The sequence below is a fragment of the Diorhabda sublineata genome, chromosome 9 (assembly GCF_026230105.1).
Source record: "Diorhabda sublineata isolate icDioSubl1.1 chromosome 9, icDioSubl1.1, whole genome shotgun sequence".
Lineage (NCBI taxonomy): Eukaryota > Metazoa > Arthropoda > Insecta > Coleoptera > Chrysomelidae > Diorhabda > Diorhabda sublineata.
Genome location: NC_079482.1, coordinates 15,517,910 through 15,543,026, shown reverse-complemented (window position 1 = coordinate 15,543,026; position 25,117 = coordinate 15,517,910). Strand labels below are relative to the sequence as shown.

The 25,117-nt window shown below is 33.3% G+C and overlaps 1 protein-coding gene and 1 non-coding gene across 2 annotated transcripts in view; both read right to left on the bottom strand.

The window, feature by feature from the left end:
* The window catches only part of LOC130448904 (acid sphingomyelinase-like phosphodiesterase 3a), a 330,919-nt gene that overhangs the window by 168,429 nt on the left and 137,373 nt on the right, over positions 1-25,117 (bottom strand). The window lies entirely within an intron of this gene.
* Positions 9,914-9,985, bottom strand: Trnag-ucc (transfer RNA glycine (anticodon UCC)). The gene has a single exon. It is a non-coding gene; the product is annotated as a tRNA-Gly (tRNA).

Sequence of the window (25,117 nt, the reverse complement as noted above, 5' to 3'; positions counted from 1 at the left end):
ATTAGGGGAATATTCCTTTTTACGTATTTCATTTACTCACGGTTAATTGGGTCTGTTTTCATGTTTGTTGAGACCATCTATTCGAGAAATTAAAAATCCTTGTGTTTCTATATATTCTTCCTCTGGAAAGCTCATATAAATTCATGAACTCCGTTATGTTTATACTGATATTTTGATCACATTAACCGCGATTTGGCATTTAAATCTTCTACTGGATTTTTGACGCTTTTATTTTTTTCGGGGATCTTTCCTTTCTCTCTACTGAAATACAACTAAAAAGATAACCGTTTCAAGGGTCTTAGGCCCCTAGATCAGAAAATCGGTTGAATATTATTCCGTAAGTATTAAGTTCTTTCCTACATATTTTCCTGCATATACAATTCGCGGAAGAATTTCGACTCTTTGTCACCAACAAGGGACAAGTAACAATTCTTCTTGAAAAAGGATATTCCCCGTGAAGTAAACAGATTTTTTTGATAAAATATGACGAGCTGAATCGATATGTATATCGGAAAGTACTGCCACTAGTGTTCTGAAAATTTGCTTGCATCGGTTTTCCAAAATGCCCGTTTCGGCTAAAATAATTTCAGTTTTTTAAAACTTCTGGTTATACCGGAAGTGGGCCCAAACTTCGTTATTTTAGAAAGAATGCTATGGTTTTTATGAAATTTTTTAAATCTACGCAAAATTTAAATATAACTTTATAATAGGCATAGTATGTCTAAAGACCATCATTTTTTAATTATTTCACATTGTCGAGATGTTTGAATAGATGTAGTCCTCCATTAAAAAAATTATATTTCAAAGTTCAAGTGAAACCCTTGACACAATTTTATATAGGGTGTTCAGAAAATGCTATATAAAAACTTCGAAAACTTAATCTTTTTTGGAATTACAACCCCCATTTGACTCTTTACCATAGGATTCTACGTTAGGGGAACTTCGTCAGTGAATTCATATATCTCAAATTAAGGGTTTTTGTAGAAACTTTAGAAAACTGAAAGTTTCATGGTTTTTAATTGTCGGTTGTCTGTAGCTACCCTGTACTACCAACAAACAAACAATGGGATCAGCTTGACGTTAGCTCTTTTTGGAGAAAAATGGGGGCTGCAATTTGACAAAATTTGGTTTTCGAACTCACTTGAACTTAGAAATATAATTTTTTTAGTGGCGGGTTACATGTGTCCAAAAATTTCGAAAATGTGGCATAATTCAAAAATGGTGGACTTTGGGCATACTTTGCCTTATATAAAGTTGTATTGCAATTTTGGGTATATACCAAAAATTTAATAAAATTCTTAGCATTCCTCCTAAAATAACGAAGTTTGGGCCTAGAGAAACTGAAATTATTTTAGCTGGAACGAGCATTTCGGAAAACCCATGCAAGCAAATTTTCAGAGCACTAGTCTTAGTACTTTCTCTTATGTATATCGATTCAGCTCATAGTGAAGGACCTTGTACATACCTCTCTTATTTCCGAAGTTTCAGTATTTTCAACGGAATATATATTTGTATTTGAAGGTGTAAAGAAACTGGAAGCTATTTTTTGGTCAATTTTTACCCAAATAATTGCAGCGTCTGTTTCAAATGTAACATCTTTCATTAGTAACTTGAGACGACATATATAGGACATTAGTTCTACAGGGATGTGGCATATCATGTTATAGGTAAACGGAATGGAAGTAGGATAGTGATTTTTGCCGATATGTGACTTCTCATCTTTTGCAATGAGCCCTTCAAATAATTGCTTACAACATGAATATCAGAATTATGTTTTATCTAGGTTCATTTTCTAAATCATATAACTTTCTGTCTCCGTTCCTATACTGTTTACACCACTACTACACCAACACTCACGATTACACTGTTTGACGCGCGATTCGATAACCAAGTTATTCTCTTTAGAAACTGAAGGTGAACTGCGCGAAACGCGCGTCAAACAGAGTAATTTTGAGTTTTGGTGTAGTGGTGGTGTTAATAGTGTGTTCAGTATGAATAGTATCAGCAATGGTTCCAGAAATTCCAGCTTAACCGTGTCTACTAAAAACAGTTTCAGAATTTTCATTTTCCGCAAACGGTTTGAGAATCATATAAAAATTTCACTCATTGAATGTGTTGTTTACTTTGAAATGTGTGCTATACAATGAGCTAACATGCATAACTTTTAGTTAACTAGTTAATTAGGCTGCTACTACTGAGTTAAAAAAAGATGAACTAGATGGATGTGATCAGATATGGAACGTGAAAAGAAAAATATATGCGTTACGTTGGTTTTAGTGGTAATCCCTTTCAAATTGAATGTTTTTCCTCCACACTAAAAAACTATATAAAACTATGTACGGTTATTGTCCATTGATGTATGTTATACCAAAGGATTATCAAAATACAAAGTGAAATGGAAAGATACTAACAAAGATACGTTCTACAATAGTATTAGGTAAGTATTGTTGGAATCAAGTTTTCCAGAAACGAATTTCATATTAAAATCAGCTAACGACCTCCTTCATAAGTCATAAATGTTAAGAATAAATGGTCCAAAAAGTCCTGTTTTCTTAGTTATTTACTAATAATATTGCAATGTGCAATGCTAATACTTTTGCCCACCTCTCACTGGCTTAAAATGAAAAATTAGCAAAGATGTATCATATTAGTTGCATGTGTTCGAACCAATTGTACAAGCACTTTCCACATTCCAATTAAGGTACTTCAAAAACATATTATTTGAACTTTCAACGGTTTTTTCAGGTGAAGAAAAACGTTGACCTTGTAATTTATTTCTGATCTACGGAAATAAGAAGACTTCACTTGAAGCCAAACAAGGTCTGTACGGCGGATTCCCCATCAATTCAATGTGTTGACTGTTCAAAAACGGATTTGATTGAACTGATATGTGAGAATTCGCATTGTCATGGTGGAGAGTGATTCGTCTCATGCGATTGGTTCTCCTGATTTTTTCAAACAGGTCTGGTAAAAAAATGCTGGTGTACAATCAAAAATTAACATTGCTCTAATGGAACAGTAGCTATAAGTTCAGTTATTCCAAGAAAACAGGCAACCATTTGATTCTATGCGCTTCGTGTGCGAACAGCTTTTGTGAGTTTTGGCTTGAAATACCCCACCAGTCGATTGTTGTTCAGCTTTAGGTCAATATGCATAGGTCCATCCTTCAACGCCTTTCACGATCTCATAGACGTATTTTCTTTGCACTAGTCAACACGAGAATTTTTTTAGCGATTGTGAAATTATGCGGTATCCAACTCGAACAAATATTTTTGACAGCCAAATGTACAGGCAATAGTAAATGTATGGGAGTGAAACTCAATCTCACGGTATGTCACACAACGATCTTGAAATATCAGTTTACGCACAACGGCCTATTTTGGACGACCTTCATTGAATTCATCCTGTTGGTTCAATCCACGTTAAATGTCATAGAAAATCATCGCACGAAAATGTTTGAGATTTTATTCCATTTTTTAACCACGTATATGTAAATTTCTTCATGTGAGACTCAATATGTTGATTGTTGAATGAGTTCCACAATTATAAACTGCTGTGATACCTTGTAGAAAATTACAGAATATATTTTCCTCAATACACCAACACAATAGTAAATTAAAACTATCATCATCAAATATTATATCAGGCTAGAAGCTTGAAGAATTTTTATGTTCGTGCCTCACTTTGAAAAGTGAAATCTTATTTAATTACACCACGAGTTTGTGACCCAAGCACGGATTTCTTAGCACTTTATTGATCTACATAGCATGAAATTCAGATAACCCCTAATTATTATGAGAATTTTAACTTTCTATTTTCTGGAAGGTTAGTTAACAAGATAATTGTTTGGAAGATAATTATCTATACCCTTTCTGAAATTTCACTAATAGTAATATATTTGAAAAGTTTTGTGTTGCTGTGGTTTTCAACGATAAACCAATAACAATACTAATGGACATGATGCCAATTAATGGTAGGTGTATGTAACACGGCTTCCTGAGTGTATTTAGAATGATTTTCATATTCACAATTTATTTGAACTTTTTTTATATTGTGGGATGAGTTTATACACACTCTCTCTTACTTACTTTATTTATTTTCACACTTACACCATAATTGACTAATCACTACTTATATAATTGAATACTCACTACTTTCATAATTTATGCAAATTCATTGGTTACCTTTCACCATTTCATTCTATTCACTATAACTTTGTATTATATATTGACTCTCGCTGCTATACAAGCACGAATTTGTGAGTTCATTACGGAAAGAACTGTTTCTAATAATTCTAAAAAGTGAACAGCAAACAAATAAAATGTTCGCTTCACGAGAACCAACGAATTTGACAAATTTTAGAGTTTCCTTGTAACCGAGCAGGATCTGCTTCACGGTCCATGTCGTGGATGAATTCGAAACGATATATTCAACTGGATACGGAAATTCACGAACCGAAGCTATTTTGTAACGAAATTATTCACTACATTGCAGTATAATAACTTTCATTCTATAGATATTCCGAAGAATCTTGAATAATATGAATGCATCAGCATGAAATTTCAAAACATCAAACTTCGATAATACTCAAAACTTTTATTGCCGACATTAACGAGCCCTATTGTGAACGTTTGGATACATTTTCTTGAAGAACACTCCAAAGATATATTTTCTATGATAACGTCAAGAATCAACATTTATACATGAAATTCGTAAAGGGTTAACAAAAAAAGCCTAATTTTTCTTCACAAATAGAAAAAAATTGTGACAGTAGATTCAATTGCATTTTTATGCAGAAAATAATGCTAATGTTCATTTGGACTATTTGGTTTATCAAAAAAACATGTAGATGATAGGCGGAAAATCGAAAATCTAATATAGGCAATAATATATGATGTTTCCAAAGAAGTAGCATTAAATTCTGGAGTTTTGCTCTTGTTTGAACAAAATGGAACAATTATGCTATACAGGGTTATTAATTGAATTTATCCATTCACTTTATCCAAATTATGATGATAAAGTTCAACAAGTCTCCTACAAATATTCAACTTTTCGGATAATGGTTGATATATGTACCAGCTCTGATATTGCAGTATTTTCACCATTTCTATGTACAAATTAACAATTTCACAGTTGTTTGCTTGAGAATTATTTATCCGAACTCTAATTTAGCATTACTTACAGTAGGTTCTAGTGATACTTAGTTGTGTTTCAAAAATGAAGAATATTTTTGATAGCTCGAACTATGATTGAAATGATATTGGGAAACGTGGGATTTTCTAGTCATTCATGTCTCAATCTGTGATCGATTTACTTGTTTATAGAAAATTAAGCGTCTGTGATATAGTCAATTTAATTTTCCAAATTTCAATGAATAGGATTTTGACACTATGGTAGTTTTAGTCGTCATCAAACTCACTTCAAATATTATTCGCTAATTTTTCATGCACGAGAATAAGAAAACAATTTTCAAGGTTATCTACCACTTTAGTTAAGACTGTAGTATGATATTTCCACTCACCTTAAAACTTGTGTTTTTTATGAGTTACTATTTCACTGAATTACTTTATCGTGCACTATTACTTTTTCGTTCTTTCTCCTGCACATATACCAACAGAACTTGTTCTAGTCGACATTAGGATAGGTTTAGATCCTAATAGGAGGCACATGGGAATTGAAATTCACGTATTCAGTGAGATAATATAACTGACAAATTTTTGGTAATACATAGTCACAGATCAGTCCAATACGCTAATTTACCAGGGTGCTCATATATTTTCGTATTTTTGGTATATTATGCAATATCCCTTCTGAAAAAAGTTCCCAAAACTTCAAGCACAGTTGACAAACAACTGACTAAAACATACTCTCCGGGGATGAAGACGAGTATTCCAGATCATAAAAACACTAACTAGTCTGGAATCCTATTCTTTTCCCCTCAGTCGTATTAAAAATAAGCAAAATAAACCCTGGTTTACGTATATTTGCAAGTAACATGTGATCTTTATCTCACCCAAGAAAATTGTTGTATAGCGTCTTTCTCAAAATTTACGTGAAGCTATACAGAAAAATTAGACAATAAATTTCTCACTCTCTCTCTCTCTATCTTTGTATCTCGATTATATATATCTGTTGAAGTTCTCCTCCTGCTCACCGAGTATCTCAAATACGCCTCATAAAAATACCCAAAAAGTGGAATTGCACTGTCAACCAGCTACCGATTTCCTTCTATTTTAAGTGCCGCTCCATTGAGTATAATTGAATTGAAAACACTAATGAGAGCTCTTCACTGTCTAGTCCTTTGATCCGCCGCATTAACCGGAAAACCCCACAACCGTGATAGCCGATTTTCTGACCACGTTTCGAGTCAATAGTCACTTCGAGGGAACTATCTTCAGAGACTTTAAGTTCTCTATCTTTTGTTTTATAACATCTCCATACCTAACGAAAATTTGAAACGTCAATTTTCATCTATCTTTGAAAAAGAGACCTAAAATCGAGAACAATTAGAAACATAATCTATGAATAGTACGTAAAACTCTTGATGCAATTACACTGGAATTATGTACCTCACGTATTATTTATTTTCAAAATCATCTCTCTTTAGACTTTTGAAATTATGGAATTTACAAAGTGCTAGTACGGAAAAGATGATTGCCAGTTGCTAGTTCCCGAGCCAAGGCTAAGTCAAAATTCACAAAACTCAATTGCTGCACCTCGTATTCTATTCTCGTTCACAAATAATTTATGAACTGAACTAGATGTGATTTTATATCTTCATAATTGAAAATATCATTAGAAGCCGACACATATCATAGAAGCATATTCCTTTATGTTCTATAATATATTCAACAGTAGGACTAGTAATTATTAAACAAATTTAATGAATCTGGTATTAGCGACAAGATTATAATTTAACCAATTCCTACCGAATACTACCCCATTGTATTGTTCCATTTCTCTTCGCCTTGATGTTAGTGTTGTTGACGCAATTGATCGAAGACAATTAGGGGAGAGGAAATTTCAAAGTTTGCGGGTAATAGAATCAAGCTCCGATCAACAACAATGCTTCTTTGCTAATGGAAAGATGACGATGGGATTTTCGACTTACACAATTAAGGAGTTATCAAGGTTGTTCTTATACTAATGGAATTGATATGGCAACAAGTTTTCGTTATGAGTTCAATATATATACATTGGTTACTGGAAATCATTTAGTAATTATATTTTTAGTTTCCTTGTAAACTTGATTTTATCATAGAAACGACGCTAAAAATAAGTTATGCAACTCTTAAGAACTCATTTCACTCATTTACAACAGATAAAGGGAATCGACTGTCCACTCAGTAAAATATTTATGTCGAGAGGCTGTAATTAGTAAAGTACTTTTGGCTTCCGATAGGTTCCAAAACGAATTTTTATTTTCCTAAGTTTCATAAATCCAACTTGAAAATGTGAACTGAATTCAATATTTTTGATAATAGTTTACTTAATAAAATTCTTTGAGACGTCGATTGATATTTACAAGCGAGAATATTTACATATAACAATGATGTATACAGGATGTTCGAAATTTAAGGTGATGATGGCAACACTATCATTTGAAAAATTATTTCTATAACATGTCTAAATATGCGCATGCATGAATTTCTATATTTTGTATATACCATCACAGGATAATAGCAGAAACTGAAGTTAAAAAAACACGTGATCAAATAACTGGATTTCCAATTTCACAAATACTCTAAATATCATCGAAAATTATTTTGAAAATTTCTCATTAATAAGACGTGAATGTATTTGATGTAACCCTGGTAATTTGTTAGGTTACCTTCATTTAAACATCTGTATGAGAATAGAACACAAATTATATTCTCGAAACCAGATATCTGCATTCGAAAAATTAGCATGTACGGAGATAAAAAGCGAATTAGCCGATAGAGGAATTTCACTTTAAGGTGTATTGGTATAAGTTGCTTTCCTTCAAGTTTTTCCCAAAAATTCTAAGCACAAATATTGCTTTGCCTTCTTGAATTGAATTCTTATCCGTCAAATATAGATAATTTTTTTTTTATTGCTATCCAGTTAGCTTATACGTAGATTTAGATTGGAAATATTCTCTATGTTATTCGTATCTAATTGATATATAATCTGTAGTTGCAGCAATCTATCTATATGATTCTTCACATTTGCATGTATGTACCTATTCTTCATACTCTCTATAATAATCGTGTTATTGACAATATTATATAATTTCAATAGTTTGTATTTCTTTATTTTACTATCTTCACTAGAACTTACTGAACAATTGTGGTACGAGGATGGTTCCAGAAGAACCTGTTCCAACAAAAAAAACACAAAAATTTTGGAAAAAAATGTATTCATTGTTCAGTATAATCTCTATTTAACTCCATATTATTTTCCCAGCGATACTCTTTTCATAATAAGAATCCCCTCAAAATAGCTATTAACTGCCGACATCACCTCTTCGTTGTTGGAAAATTTTCGCCACTGAGCCAAGTCTAGAAACAGAAAATAATCCGAGAGGGTTAAATCTGGAAAATTGGGGTGCAAAGGATAGCGATTCAAATTTTAATTCATTAATTTCCATCATTGCAATGACAGATGTCTAAGTGAATTGTTTTGATGAAACAACACTTTATTCTCAGACAATCCGATAATTTTTGCTTGATTTCTTCGCTCAAATGTTACAATAAGTTATCTCAATCCTCGCTGTGATAGTTTTTCTTTTTCTTATATAATTGATGACAATTATCTCGCGCGCATCCCAAAACACCGATGCTATAACACTACCTTCAGATGGAATGGTCTTTGTTTTGTTTGGAGCCGGTTTCCGCTTTTCAATTCATAGTTTTGAATCTTTGTTTGTTTCATGTGTGAAGTGATGAACCCACGTTCCATCCATGGTTATGAAACGGCACGAAAATCCAGTTGTTTTTGACAAACATTGCCAAACACTTGATGGAAACATCTCCACGACGGTGTTTGTGTTACATAGTGAGCAAATGCAGCACCTATATTGTGCACAGCGCTCTCAGGTCCAAATTTTCAGCCCAAAAAAGATATCCACTCCACGTTCTTAGAGATGTTTGAAAAAAATTTGTCTAGAAAATAGATTTTCTACCACAAATCACCAGGATGCTAGCATAAATGCTTCTAAGCTTACTGTTTGAAGAAAACTAGAAAAAAATAGATTGTGAGTCTTGTACCCCACAGAAAGCCCAAGTAAACAGCTACAATGAAAGCAAAGCGTCTAAAGGGAGCCAAAATCAAATACTCATGGAGGTTGATAAGATATTGTAATTTAAATAGAGATTGATATATCATGATAATTTTAAGTCAAATAAAGCAAAGGAACATTGAAGTTAATATATACTTTTTATATTTTTAACAGGTGCGCTTTTGTGACGAAAGCACATTCGAAATTGAAGAATAAATTTCTGTAAGTGCGACGTCATCATGGTGAAAAGTAACTTGAATGTTTCGTTCCAACGGTTAAGTAACCCACCAATATGATGGTTTGGTCTCTCAACAGCGACAAGAAAATTGGACGTCTGTTCATCTTGAAAAGGATAATGAGGCAAGATCAGTACAAACAATTATTACAAAATCGGTTGGTTCCGCAGTTCATAAAATAGTTTCCAAATGGGGAACAACTGACTTTCATGCAAGATGAAGTTTCCTGCTATACTGCTCGGCCTGTTAAAGCTTTTTTGGCAGAAGAGAATATACTTATGTTAGATTGGCCAGTTAATAGCTCCGATATGAACGCAGGAAATAGAATATCAGAATGAAAAATATTTTTCTTTTCTTCTAGCGGTTTGACTTATTCGTATCTAGGTATGTTGAATTCTACACAAAATAGAGTACTAAAATTGGCCAATAAAAAAGATGCGATGGCCGGGAATCGAACCCGGATCAACTGCTTGGAAGGCAACTATGCTGACCATTACACCACCATCGCACATAATATATCGGTTAAAAGTACCATTCTTGGTGTTGTATTTCTTCAATTTAAAAAGTAGTGTTGCATGTAGCAGCGACGTAGTAGTATTTATCTCACGCAGTCTTTTTTTCAAGATCATCTTGGTGTGGGAGGAAAAATTTAATAAATACATTTTTCAAGAAATACCTATAGAGTTGTGAGATAGGTTTATCGTAATTAAAAATATTATTTATTTATATGTGTGATTAGTTTTTTTATCTAAAAGCTCCTGTCTACAAATTGTAAACAATGCTTTGAGAATGAAGCATTCTTCTTCATTTATTGAATGATTGAATATAAAAACCTAAATATCAGAAATTTATGAATCCAGTAAATACTTTTGATCGCGTGAAGTGTTCTTTTTTGATCAATATCGCTGGAAAATGAATAAATTCATTCTTCAATAAATACCTATAGAGGTGTGAGTGAAGTGTATGGAAATTTAGAATAATATTTATTTCTATGTGTGATTAGTTTTATTATTTAAAAATCCTTGTCTACAAATTGTGAACAATGTTTTGAAAATAGAGCATTCTTTTTCCATTGAATGATAAATTATAAAAGCCCAAATATCACAAATTTCTGGGTCTAACAAATACTATTGATTGCATGAAGTGTTCTTTTCATGATCATCATAGCTAGTAGATCATGTGGGAAAAAAATATGAGAAATACATCTTTCGGGAAATACCTATAGAGTTGTGAGATGGGTTTTTGGAAATTAAAAATAATATTCATTCATATGTGGAATTAGATTTGTTTCTCACACGCTCTTGTTCACAAATTGAACACAATTCTTTGAGAATAAAGCATTCTTCCTCTTTTATTGAATGACTAAATATAAAAACTTGAATATTAGAAATTTCTGACTGTAACAAATTCTATTGATTGCATGAAGTGCTCTTTTCATGATCATCATAGCTGGAAGATCATGTGGGAAAAATATGAAAAATACATCTTCCGGGAAATACTTATAGAGTTGTGAGATGGGTTTTTGGAAATAAAAATTAATATTCACTTATATGTCGTGTTAGTTCTGTTTTTTACAACTTCTTGTCTACAAACTGTAAACAATGCTTTGAGAATAAATGCTTTGAGAATAAAGCCTTCTTCTTCTTATATTGAATGATAGATTATAAAAACCTATATATCAAAAATTTCTGAATCTAACACATACTATTGATGGTGTAAAGTGCTTTTTTATGATTTTCATGGCTAGAAGATCATGTTCTTATTTTCTTGAAACCTTTGAATTATTGTACCCTAAAAGTCAGTGATATAATGAAACCCCAATCCGTGTGCAGTGTCCAATGCGTACTTTGCAGTGATGTCTAAATGTCATAGAGAATCTAAGAAACATATATTGATGCTTTACGATGTGACATTTTCAAAATACTACTTTTTTTGTCAAATATCATGTTTTCTAATCCAAATAAAAACCTTTATCGACCTCAAACAAAAGAAAATTAGATTGAACTGGGCCAGAGACCATTGGAATTGGAAACAGTGGAATAAAATACATTGGAGTGATGATTCTCATTTTTAAGTCTCTATAGATTACAGTCGGGGTAGAGTTCACGGTGAAAGAACTGAGATATTTCAACCAGATTGTCTGAGCAAAAGTTAAATTTCCGGCATCCGTTATACTGTGAGGATCGATGTTGTCCGGAGGTTATACTCAGATGATACTGTCAATTGCGATAAATATTTGACCATGTTCGTAAGTAAAAGTAGCAAACAATATGAAATCCATACAAGAATACAATTTTTGTAAATTATCACAATCAAAACAATGAGAAAAATAAAGAAGATTGTTGATGGATTGCGTTGATTTAATCAAACACGATCATCAACAATTTTTAAAGACAATGCTCAAAAGTGAAATTTCGTTTATGGAAGGTTGTACTTTTATAGTTTGATAATATATAATTATTATGATTATATTTTATGGGACATTCTACGTTCACTTAATTGAAGCCTACTTTGACAATGAATATATCATAAGGCCACTCAAGAAGAGGAATGGATTATATTATGGTTTTCTTGTGAAGAAGAAAAACTGTACAGGTTGGACGAAAATTCTGTAGTATTCACATTAATGTATAAATGAACAGCTTTGTCAAAATTAGTTTGCAAACTTTTTTCATTCAATCAATGTACCTAGCCCTTGTCAACCTTTTGTTGAACGAGTAGAGAAAATTGTTCAAAAAATCTTAATAGTCTGACCCATTTCATCGCTACGGAACGAAGCATCGACCATAAAATGATCTTGAATCATTTACGTGAAACTTGATACCTGAAGCAGGTTGATATTTGGCTTAACGACGAACAACTAGATCGGTCGAACTTCCTTGTTGAAACTTATTGAAACTTATAACTCTATTAATTTGATAGAAGAACCGAATTAACCTTGATCGACCAGACCAAAATCAATCAATAGAAAAAATTGAATAGAACATTTGATATTAAATATCTGATTCAACAGGGCTTTTCGGAAACGAACTCGCAAACTGATATAGAACCATGGAGCCGGTCATGACCTGGTAATAGATTTTAAAGTTTAGCGGATGCATTGGGCTAATTGAAATATGCTTTAATATAGGGCGTATTGTTGTTGTGACCTGTTTACATTATATTATGACTTTTTTTCTTGACAATTCATAAGAAGACATTCTGATTTGCTTGCGAAAAATAATATATTTCCCGTTAACGGAAATTATGGAATGTGATCATTCTGTTCAAATGATAAAACTATGGTTCCAAAACACCTCATGCTGATAGCTTACTTAGGATTTGGCAATAACAGTGTATATTAGGATATAGAGGATTAAATAGGAAGAAATACGTTCGCCGAGAGACCCAAATATAATTAGGAATTGATGCAGAAAGCTCACGAAAAGGACATCGAAGAAGACATGATTTATGGAATGGACGTGATTTATCTACGTGGTTGCCAGTTTGAATTTAGAATCAAAAACATCAGAGTGGATTCTAAGGAGATATTACTTTATTTGAAAGCAACATGGTAAAGAAGATACTGTTCTTCCTATACGAAACAAAACCATGATAAGAGCGAGGCTACATACAGGTAATGATAGACCCATGGACCGACGACGAATAAGTTGTCAAAGAACTACTAATTGGAAAAGTATTGTTTACGTTAGGGAAAAAATCCCCAACCGGCACACTTCAAGCTAGGAATTTCCTTGGACTCCACACATTGAAGGTTTATCAGGAAATTTGGAAATATTGCCAAGCCACTAACTTGACTCACATAAAAAACAAGAGCTTTTCATTGGGATGAACAGTAAAAAACCTTGAAGAGACATTCAACCATGCCACCGATATAAGGATATCTGTTACCCGATAGGGACTTCATTCTTGACACTGACGCAGGTAATGTAGGAATTGGAGAAGGGCTCTCACAGACACAAGGATGACGGGAGAGTGCGGGGGATGATCCAAAGAATGAACAAGACGATTGGAAGTTACTTCTCCAAAGTAGTTTTCAACCACTAGAGTGATTGTTACTATCCTTATTTGTCTGTCTTTGACCAGGACAAGATCTAACGAAGAAAATTGTGTCATGCAATTGAGAAAAATTATGGACGATTTACACAAATTGGTTCTATCAAATCTTCAAGTTGCCCGTGAAAAAATGAGAAAAAATTATACGACATGGAAGCATCAGAAGGCGGTTTTGGAAAACAAGATTTTCTGCAAAGCTACAAAAATCCTGAAAAACTTCATACTTAATCAGGTAAAGGATCAATATTCTAATCTTCGCATATATGAGATCCCCACCGGAAAATTAAAAGTTTTCTTCAAAAATCTACTAGTGATGTTCAAAGAAACCATGACCTGAAGAAAGGAGCGAAACGAATCCGAGAAGTGATTGACCACGCCTTCGAATAATTTATGCGTACGTACGGTGGTACCAGGAAAGCTAGATATTGAGTCACTACAGAACAACGACGAGATTAGTTCAATCTGCCAGACCATTATTCACTGGCATATAACATCATCGCTATTATTAAGACCGCACGAGGGCTGGCAACCGTTTTCTGAAAGTAGAACTTGATTCCAGTCCCCCTTCACTGTGTGTGAACAAAATTTTTGGTACGGTGTGTTTGAATAAATTAGTATGTTGAATAATAGTGAATATTGTTTAATAATAAATGTAAGTTGTGAATACTTTAGTGAATAGCGAATAGTGTAAGTTTATGAATAAATAACTTATCTTATAAATTTCCCATCTGTTATTTTCATTGCTTCGGCATAATTATATTACAGAAAACTTGACCAAGAAATAATAAAAAAGTCCAATAATTACCAATCGGATGTAATGTTTCGTGCAGTATTATATTATACTTGATTTTTTTTGATGAGCTTATTTTGTTGATAAAACATATATTAATGTCCTTTCACTAATACTGGTAACGATGAAAATATGATCAAGGCTCAAGATTACCCACTAACTCAAAGTTATATGTGAACCATTCTTATCCGAAAACATTCATTTTGATATAATAAATTATTTACGTAAAAACAGCTCCAACCACATCACACACTCTAGAGATTTTGAATAACAGTGCTGACTAGAATGATAAATGTGAAAAACAGGCGAAAGGGACACTTGGGAAAATTAGATGAGATCGTGATAGTTTTTAAGCTACTTTATGTATCGTCTCTTTTCCATTGTTAGAAGCAATGGTTCACTATTAGAATATCCAACTGCCTTAAACAACTTCAAAATGATAAATCTATATCCGTCGCCTTCACCTCTACTAACCATTTATCGTGATAGTAACAAATGTCTTTGTCTCAATGCAAGTCAACCATCGTTTAGCTCGTTCCTGTTGATGGACGCCGAAGGAATATATATGGATATGCTAAGTTCCAGAACAATTGCCTTCCTACAAATTCAATGGAAAATAGAGATTCAGCTCAGTGTCGACTCGTAATAAGTTATGATATATAATTTTTCGGAAAGTCCTCGTTGTTCAATAAGCTTTGTCGTTACATAATAAAAATTACGATTTTAAAGTTAAGAAAAGTTTTCATTTTTTATTAACTCTCTATAGATTTGTTTTGTTTTTATTATAGTGATGTTAAAATTCATGTATTCTATCCCTTAGGTGATAATGATATTCGGTGGACGATATTACCTCTTATTTTGATGGAAATTGTTCAAAAGTCTTTTTCCACAACATTTGATTGTGTTTTTAGAGATTGCATTTATTTCCATGTCGTCATTTCCTATTATCAACACAAACCTGCTTTGGACCTGGTTCGTACAACATTTTGGCGTCATATTTTCATTGAGGTTTATGGTGATAGTGTATATTATCAATTATCAAATGATGCATCAAAAACCTTTTTATCTTTTCTAAAATTCTCCAAAAGATGGCAAAAATTGCATATGAAAATGTTCAAACATCTGCGAATGGCACGAATCTTTATGTAATAATAAATTACTTCAACCGAAATATTGTTAATGCCGCCTAATTAGATGCTTGGAGCTTATACCAAATCTTGATTAATCGAAGATGTTATGTAATCAAATCATTTATTTTTGCTGGGTTTTCTGGTGATGATAGAGTTCAAGTGAATCATTCCAAGACTTGTACGGCTTCTTTCGAATACAACAGATTATCTAATGTTCGAATTAACACTGGTTCCGAGACTTTTGCACTACCTTTAGCTCTTGCGGGGGTGAATTGACACCTGCGCTTCACTTATCTTAAGTAATTCAAATCATTTCCAAAATGATAGTTATGAAGGTATTTGGGTAGGGTGTTTTACGGAGGATAGTATGCATAAAAGGAAACTGTCTAAAAGTTGAAACAAAGTGAAAAACATAGTAATCGATAAAAATCCTCATATTTGGCGTAAATACGCACCTTGGAGTACAGCCAGTCTTATTTGACTCAAGCTTCGCTTCTTAAGCACAAGTCTAAATGTGGAAGATACAAAAAATAAATTCGTACCTCTGTACCAATCGCAAAAGACTCTGTATGTATGAAGAGAGTACACAAGGGGACACTTACACCAAAACCCTAAAAAAACGAGAATATGATCTTTTGAATCTCTGAGCATTTATACTTGTATTTTTTTTTGTAAATTTTGATTTAACATACAAGTAATCTTACGTCCAGTAAAACGTCCGGCAAAACAACTACTACTACTCGGAACGGGATTATACACGGAGCTGTAAGTGTAGTAAAGTAAAGAGTAAATCTAAGATATTATGATAATTATAAGATACATTGACAGGCGAGTCCAGCCCCATTTTCATATCTAGCCATTTGATGATCAACTCCAGCCCTAATCTAATTGAAGTACTTGAAAGTTTCGAGAAGATTTTTTTTCTCCCTGAGAATGACTACACCGGTATGTATAGTGCTGAGAAATAGCACGTTTTTCGCTACGTTTCCTTGATACGATACAATAACAGCTTCGTTTTTTTGTAAAGAACAGTCCAATGAAGCGGATCTTTTGACTTCGTTACACTAATATATTCTCGGCGTCTTTAGGTTGCCAATTACGCAACACACACATATAAATGAAGGTAACGTTATAATTTAACTCAAATATTATAGCGAAAGGGTATAATTCTAAGACTATTTAGCGTTTGTGTATCAAAAGCTTTCACGGGTCATTTGACCCCCGGTAGGAATTATCAGTAAATTCGCGATTTTGACAGGGAATAATATTTATTTTAAAGTGAAACTTCTGAGGAACTAACCTTCTCCCAAATTATGAAAGTTATACGAGGCCTATTTTTTAAGTAAGTACCGTTTTGCGATTTCGCCGCCGCAGCCACAAAGTCGGCGTTCCGCACATGCGCGCTGGTTACCTACATCTCTTTTCTACTCATTGACGCCAATTCAGTCTGATTTTTCAATGTGTACGTTTGTTTAGTGAGTGTTTAAAATGCCTCCGACAATCGTGAGTCCCGCCGATTGTGAAGTACGGGCTGTTATACGATTTCTTAGTGCTAAAGGCGTAAAACCGATCGATATTTATCGTGAGATCTGTTAAGTTTACGGACAAAACATTATGAGTGATGGAATGGTGAGTAAATGGGCGAGAGCATTTAAAGATGGCCGCACAAATGTGTATGATGAAGAATGGTGTGGGCGTCCGTTATTGAAGATTTGCTGCAGAAAGTGGAGAGAAAACAGACGCTTTACAATTCCATCATTGTGCGACTACTTTCCTAAATATTCTCGTAGTGTTTTGTATCGCATTGTGAACGAGAACTTGAAATACCGGAAATTGTGTTCTCGCTGGGTTCCAAAAATTTGCACAAAACCCAACTTTTAGGCAGTGCATTGACTTTCCCTGAGCGATACCACAATGAAGGTGAAGATTTTTTAGACCAAATTGTTACTGGTGACGAAACATGGGTGGCCTACGTCGACCAGAATCGAAACAACAATCCATGGAATGGCGACATTCATCATCATCCAAAAAAGTTTAAGCAAACAATTTCTGTCCGGAAAATCATGTGCACAGTTTTTTGGGACAGAAAAGGAGTATTGCTAGTGGAGTTTCGCCTCGTAATGAGACAATCAGTGGAGCGTCTTATTGTGAGACATTGAACAATCTGCGTCGTGCAATCCAGAACAAAAGACGTGGCAAGTTGAGTAAGGGTATCGTTTCGCTGCATGACAATGCCCGTCCACATGTTGCTAATCGGATCAAAGATCTCATCAAATCTTTTCAATGGGAACCTCTGGATCAACTTCCCCACAGCCCTGATTTGGCGCCCAGCGACTACCATTTGTTCCTCCACTTGAAGAAACACCCGGGCAGTCAGCGTCTTCGAGACGATAACGAAGTCAAAACAGTTGTGATACAGTGGTTAACAAGTCAGGCAGCAAAATTTTATGAGGAAGGTATTCAAAATCTGGAAATATTTACCTCGTTACAATGACAGAATTCTGAAAAATGGGAAAATTCATTATTGAGCCAAGACATAGGTATGTGCTTCACCTATTGCACAACAAACACCAACATTCAAACTACAGTAGTTTGTGTTAACTCGTATGGTATTTGAGAAGGAATTTTTAGAGAACATGGAAGCAAATCGCTATGGATTGAATCCGTCCTATCATTACTCGGAACTCAATATATCATGAACATTCAACGCTTCCTATCAATATCGACAGTGTGAACGTATTCCTACTTCAAGCCTAGAAACTAGAATGAGAAATAAGTGCTTTGATATCCTTTGAAGCCGATCCCACTACGTTAGGTTATTACAGTTTCACTAACCACCATATCACAGCCAGCTTAACGTTATAGAAATTATTTAAGTACTATGTAGCATCCAACATTGCAGTTGATGTTTGCCTAGTAAAGAAATAGATAAAATAACGGACTAGTCAGTATTTGGCTATTGTGTTTAGAATTAGGAAATTATATTATTTCATTGAATGGAAAACATAGTCAAAAATCTAATGGCGACACTTGATAATGGCAATTAAAAGCAGAATTTACTAGTACATATTCAAGAAACAAAAATAATCAAAATAGCCGTACGCGTAGAATAATACTAGAAATTATTGATGAAAAATGAAAGGTTTATCTAATTCAATTCTTATTGGCTGTTTGGTGACTACTGCAGGCTCTGGCTAGCTCACAGTGAATGTGGTGGACAATAAATTTTTATATTGTCGTCACTTAGAAGCGCCATTCGATTTTTACCAAAAACGGATTTTATGTCCACTTTTCTTGTAAACCAGGAAAAATAATAATGTATAAATGAAGTATAATGAAGTTACAAACAATTTATCGATTTTATGAAAAACTGTGAGTCTTCTTACAGAAAATCTTGAAAAATCTCCTTAACTTCATAAAACAAATTACAAATATAACTATTGTTACTAACTCATCCATGACATGGACCGTGAAGCCGGTAAAGTTCCAAGTAAATTGCCAGCTAGCAGTGGTGTAACTCAGGGTTCAGTTTTGGATCCAGTTCTGTTTTTGATATTCATTTTTGATGTCACAGACTCGCACATTGAATTCACTTTATTCGCAGATGACACCAGTGTAACATGGAATGGTCCAGATATACAAGCTCTACATTCTACCATACGTAAAGATGGACTATTGTATTTATTAGAACTTTGGAATTACAGAAAATTGTAAAATTTCTTCTTCAGTAAATATTCTTCTGAAAATTTTTAATTTTTAAATTCGAAGGATTCAATATTCAAAGTGACGTTGATAGAAATATTGATTCTGGTTACAAAAGGAATTTTTATTCGAAAGCTCGGAAGATATATTAAAGTTGGTCCAATTTGGTGTTTCATTGCCACGTTCCCAATAAGAAACCGCTCATTATATAGCTGGTAAACACTTACTACTAACTACTAACGTTACTTCGTTAAAATTCATATATATATATATATATATATATATATATATATATATATATATATATATATATATATATATATATAGTAGTACCTGTAGTACAGGTATAGTGGCAAGACGCTCCTTCTAAGCGGCTTTGGACTCGAGTAATTTCCTATTCAATATATCAGTGAAAAATATGTATTTCAGTCATATATCTTGTCCTTAATTTATCGAAAGAAATGCCGTAACATTTTTCTACTCAGAAAAGATGAATAAGAGCCATTATCATAATATTACTTCCTATGTGAACTAAAGCTTCTTGCGGTCTTTTTCTGCTTTCTAGCTCCCCCAACTTTCATAATCCGATAAGAAAGCTGAAATGGCTCTTTCTGAATTCTGCGATCATATTTCTTAATGGAACCCCTTTCTGCCTCCATATTATTCCCGGATCAACAACTTTCAGGATCACAGTGTGTCGAGGAATCCCCTATAGTCAGTTCACACACAATTAACCGGTTGTTATCCTAGAAATTACTGTCCTAATTTAGACACATTTGAGTTGATTCGTGTGCCTCAGCTTACTTAATTATTCAGTCCTGGAGATTAAAGAGAACGAGAAATCAATGTAATCAAGCCTGTTCAGAGATGGTTCACTAATGAATTGATATGTTTCTTGTAATTGATATGGATGCTTTGAGATAATATAGGATTATAGATAAAGTTAATAAGGATGAACAATTACTAACCTATTAGGAATTAGACATGGAATTAGAAAAGAAAATATGCTACGATAAAAACCGCATGAAACTGAATTGAATAATGAAGAAAGCAGTCGGTTATCAAAATATCAAAATACTCCATCTGTTCTAATTATAAAGTGACTACTTGATTAATTATCAGCTATTAGTGACGGAACATTATTTGACAACTATCTTAAAAAGACTTATTTACACTCTTTTTATTCGTGGGGTGAATTAATAAACACTGACTTTTACGTTATTAATTTTTTCACGTACTATACACTATTCATTATAATACACTCATAAATATCACTTTACTAATTTGTTCTATTCACTACGACTATTTATTTCAAACTAAACTTACTGCTCTTACACAACTTTTCATATATCTCAAATGGAATTTTATAAGCTAGAGCAAAAAAAACACAAAAAAACACAAAAAATAAATATATTTTCGAGGAAATTATTCAGAAGAAAAACTGCTATAATAAAAAGTTTTAATACGAAACATCATAGGCGCATCCACCGTATGAATTCGCCAAATAATAATATGTCATTTTAGCTAGACAGAACCGGCGTGAGGACCTACGATTTATTCGTAACAGTATATTTTATCTCTAATATTTCCAGACCTTTATAAAAAAAATATGCCTAATATGAATATTAAATCATGCGTTTGATCCCTCATTGTACCATCAGTTTGTTAAAGAACTGCTAAAGCTATTCAGTGAATAAATGAGAATCAGTAGTGACTAAATTTACTTCTCTCTTGTAAGAATACAATAGTTTCTCTAATATAATAAGAGATTAACCATATAAATTCTCCATTTTCAGAATAAACTCTAAGTAAATATCTCGGTTTAAAGTCTCAACTCCTTTGAACATTAGTGTAGAACAACACCAAGTGGATTTTTGAGGATAACCTAGAAAATTATACAGAATAATAAAAATTATTTGGACATAATATAATCCATATTTATACTCATACAGAATAAGATAATACATAGCAGAAGTCTTCACATATTATAAATCATTTCTTGAATATAAATATACTGTCGAGAAATAAATTTAAAAACTATGGGAAGGGCCTTGAATTGTGACGAAAAGAACCAGTTTGAACTCAGTTTCCATTTAAAGTTTATCTCTATTTTCAGATTTCAACGCGGAAAATACAGAAAATACGATTTGGCAGTTATATCCGATTGGAGGTTTTTAATCTCAGTTCAAAAGTTTCTTAGAGATTTGTTGAGCGTTTTTGGGGCATGTCATAAACATCTATCAGCTCTTATTATCCTTGTAGTGATACAAAGAAATATTCATCAATATTTTCAATGAAGTTTTCAAAATTGCTCATAACGGTTTTTGGTATCACAGCTTTGTCAGTTTTCCAAGAATATCTTTTAAATACAGAATATTGAATGATAATAATCCCACATGAGAATGTATGGAATACTTGTCAACATACCACAGTTCAAAGTATTGTTATGTTTTTCTTATTTATTTTTACTTTTTCTATCGATGGGATGAATTCATAAACATTGCTTTTCACTTACTTAATTCGTTTGAACACTCACACTAGACTTAACTAACTTCTATAATAATCGATTTTTAACTACAATAGTAGATGATCACACAAATAAATAAATAACAAAACAAGACTTAGTTCAACGAAAAAATCGCCGCTACTATAATAACAAACCTCAAACGAATTCTGGAATTCTGCTTCCGTCAAATTTTAGAATTTCATTATAACTCGACAGGCCAGCTTCACGGTGCATATCAGGGACAAGTTCGTAACAGTATTGTCAGGAAATGTGCAGAAACTTACCGGAGCTACTTCAGAGATTTTCTCAAATTTTACCGCGGACAACCTGCAGCAACTGAACACAAATCTTTGGATATTTATATTAGTGGAAGAATGCTGTTGAAGCAGATGCTCATCATGTTTTCTATTCACTTCAATATAATGTGCCAAGCAATTCTTCCATTCTATCAGTCAACTACTCATCCTTTCTTATATCTCAGATAATTAGTAGATTGAACAAAAAGATAACAAAATTTGAACAATTTGAAATAGTTCTATCATAATATTTTCTTATCGTTGTGTCAACAGAATCTTCACGTCTACCGAAATCATCATAAAACAAAATAAACAAGTAAGGCAGACATATTATTTAAGTTGAAACTACTACTTTTGAATGTGTTTTTAGTAGTTCATCAATTCTATAATATTTGTATACATGCTTTAAAAATAGAGCCGTATACTGAAACATGTTTACAGGTCAGAGCATGTCCTTTGTTTTCATCTGGTTGTTCTCTTGGCTTTATTATTTCGGTAGGTTGGACAATCGCGAGCAAAATAGTCATCTTGGTGGCACTTGTAATACTTGGACCGTCGACCCATTCGCTATTGGGAAGAAACTTTCTCACCGTTAACATCACGATCCTGCTTCAGACCATTATTCTGTGATCCACGTGAAGTATCATTGCCACTCCCTATTTGCTTCAGGGACATTTTGGCAAGAAGTGCTACTTCATCAATCGATTCCTTGCTCGGCAGATGCCGTTAAGCTATTTAGGGTTCTGTCTTGAATATGAACACTCTTCCAGATACTTTTAAATTCAAAGTAGGTAGGAGGGAGCGTTGATCAATATTAATTTGGGCAGTTCAGCCTGCTGCAGCCTGTTCAGTTCGATATTGAGCTCATGGAAATCACGCTGAAGGTATGCAACATGAATGACAATTACATCCTGAGCATCCCTGATTCCATAAGGAAAGAAAGATTCCAAAAGCCTATCTAATCTCTGACTTGAGCTCCGCTCATATACCGAACTCAACTTATATTCAACTCCTACAGTTGGTGTTAATCTGGGCCCATAACCCCTTGTGTTAAACTCAAATTAAAAAAAGGAATAGAACTTTTGACAATTTAATTGAAAACAACTACACATACAAAATAATAATCGTCAATATCAAAAATAAATAGTTACAGTAAAGTTTCCGTGACGTACTCAAACGTTAAGTCTAGGGGCTAGTTATTAAAATTTGTGAATTAGTTTAAAACTATAGCTTAGCATCTATTTCACCCCAAAAATATATTATTTTAAGAAAATTCGGTTTCTTACGTTAGTATTTTGAGTTTTTAGAAATGAACTTGAAATTGACCGTGAAAAAGGCCAAGAGTGTCATGGCGTCTTGAATGACGTCACACCTCACGAAACAGCTGTGTTTATTTATGACAGTCAATTGTGTTTTCTAATAAATAATGAATTCCTCGTATTATGATTACTGTATAATTCCCCAATGTGAAAATACAACAATAAAAACGCCAGAAAAATTATTCATATACGTTCCAAACAATAGAGAAATACGAAGAAAGTGGTTAAAAATGTCAAGGACGCAAGCTGCTTTACTTTATCAACTAATTCCACTAATTATTTCCGTGAAGATCATTTTGATGTAAGTATCGAACAAAACTTGATGTATCTATTTATAAATGTACAAAACGTACCACACATAACATATAAAATGTTAAAACTGAATCAAGTTAAAGTTTGTATTGTTGAAACTTTGTATTCGCTAACATTAAAATCAGTTAAGTATTTTCATTCCACAGTGGGTGAATGCGACTCTCTGACTGGTAACTACTAATTAAATAAGACTTTGTTCTCCACATAATACTTACATATGAGTTTTAACACTGCGACTTCCGATGAACAAAAGTAGGTGTTCAATGCAAAAAATTTGTCAAGCATAATGGCGTCAATTTTGGGCAAATTACTGCAGTCGCTTTGTTAAATCCAAATTCCATGACAAATTATAACTGTCTTTCAAGATTAAACTGAAAATGAACTTTATTAATCTAACAATAATTGCTGAATACTCGAAATAACCCGGTTACTTTATACGAGAATGACAGCTACAACATAGTGTTTCGCGAGGTGTGTCGTCACGCTTTTCAGATTGGTGTTTCATGTCACGTGATTAAACGTCTCATTTTGTCGATTTTATTTTCCAAAAATATCAATCTTATTATTTATATATTATAAATATTATTTTTGTAGAAAAGTTCTTTTTTTATCTACTAATTATCATGGTTAATCATTAGAAATTCAAAGTCAAAGATTTATTCTTGTGTTTGACCAAGTACGAGGTAGGTTGCTCCAACAGAGCTCAATAGCTACTAGGTAGCGAATTTACTTATTGCTTTGTAAGCCGCCAAATGTAATTATAGTTGCTAGTGAAGGAGAGAAGGCAATCGTTGGACAAAATTGCTGAAATTATTTATTGTTATCAGTATCTTAGTTCGTAGAAACATACAATAACAGAAAAGCGAGGATGTGGGGCAGGATGGATATTGGGCTGGTGATAGTGTACAGAGTGAGTTAAAATATTGAAATATTACGGCATATAGAAATATTTTGAGAATCAGCAGTTAACAGTTCAATATTTGATTGAAATTGCAATTCCAACTGTTAGAGAATTAGAGGTAACTTCACGCTATTTGCCTCGCACCCACAAATGAGGAGATAGGTGGTATATTACGGTCACTTGCAGAAGCGACAAGAGCTGTCGGAAGTTTCTCCGACATTCTTCAAATGGTAGTTCACCGGACAGTGACCAGTAAGTATACCACACCTCAGCTCGTCTTTGATCAATGAAAGAGCCTTTTCAGACCAGTTGGTCTGAAATCTTTTCAAACCTGAGGTCCTTTTCCATCTTACTTCTCGTTATCCCATGACCATGACTTGTAACCTATTGAAGTTTGTGTTTATTAGAAAGGAAGTTCCACGCCTTTTTTCTCCAGTTGATCAGCTTGTTCAGGACTGCTATTCGATGGGATAAATATAAGGTAGATGTTACTTTACTATTTTATTCATGAAACAAGTTCTATCTATCTATACAGAATACCCATACTATTAACTAAATTCTTTGGAGAAGTATCTAAATAGACCGGGATCCCTCGCCCTTTTTCGTAAGTGATTACTAACAAGCTAAT